The sequence below is a fragment of the Arachis duranensis genome, chromosome 10, assembly GCF_000817695.3.
Source record: "Arachis duranensis cultivar V14167 chromosome 10, aradu.V14167.gnm2.J7QH, whole genome shotgun sequence".
NCBI lineage: Eukaryota > Viridiplantae > Streptophyta > Magnoliopsida > Fabales > Fabaceae > Arachis > Arachis duranensis.
In genome coordinates this window covers 31,568,614-31,569,418 of record NC_029781.3, presented here as the reverse complement: position 1 = coordinate 31,569,418, position 805 = coordinate 31,568,614, and the positions used below count along the sequence as shown (strand labels likewise).

Below are 805 nucleotides of genomic sequence, written 5' to 3'. Positions count from 1 at the left end.
CCATTATTATTTTTGAAGCCTTGTTGAGGCTTTTGTTGATCCTTCCATGAGAAATTTGGATGATTTCTCCATGAAGGATTATAGGTGTTTCCATAGGATTCTCCCATGTAATTCACCTCTTCCATTGCAGGATTCTCAGGGTTATAAGCTTCTCCTTCAAAGGAGGCTTCTTTAGTACTGCCAGATGTAGCTTGCAATCTAGTCAGATTTTGAGATATCATATTGACTTGCTGAGTCAATATCTTGTTCTGAGTCAATATGGCATTCAGAGTATCAATTTCAAGAACTCTTTTCTTCTGGGTCATCCCATTATTCACAGGATTTCTTTTAGAAGTGTACATGAACTGGTTATTTGTAACTATCTCAATGAGTTCCTGGGCTTCTACAGGTATTTTCAGATGAAGAGATCCACCAGCAGAATGGTCCAATGATATCTTGGATAATTCAAACAAACTATCATAGAATATACATATGATGTTCCATTCTGGAAGCATGTCAGAAGGACACCTTTTGGTTAATTGCTTGTATCTTTTCCAAGCTTCATAGAGAGATTCACCTTCCTTCTGCCTGAAGATTTAGACTTCCACTCTAAGCTTGCTCATCTTTTGAGGTGGAAAGAATTTGGTTAAGAAAGTACTGACAAACTTATCCTAAGAGTTCAGGCTTTCTCTAGGTTGTGAGTCCAACCATATCCTAGCTCTGTCTCTTACAGCAAAAGGGAAAAGCATAAGTCTGTAGACCTCGAGATCAACCCTATTGGTCTTAACAGTATCACAGATCTGCAAGAATTCAACTAAGAACTGAT

The 805-nt window shown here is 38.0% G+C and overlaps 1 non-coding gene across 1 annotated transcript; it reads left to right on the top strand.

Annotated features, from left to right (window-relative positions):
- Nucleotides 1-488: 488 nt before the first annotated feature.
- On the top strand, nt 489-596 carry LOC127743657 (small nucleolar RNA R71). Its single transcript, XR_008005041.1, has one exon. It is a non-coding gene; the product is annotated as a small nucleolar RNA R71 (small nucleolar RNA).
- Nucleotides 597-805: the final 209 nt, after the last annotated feature.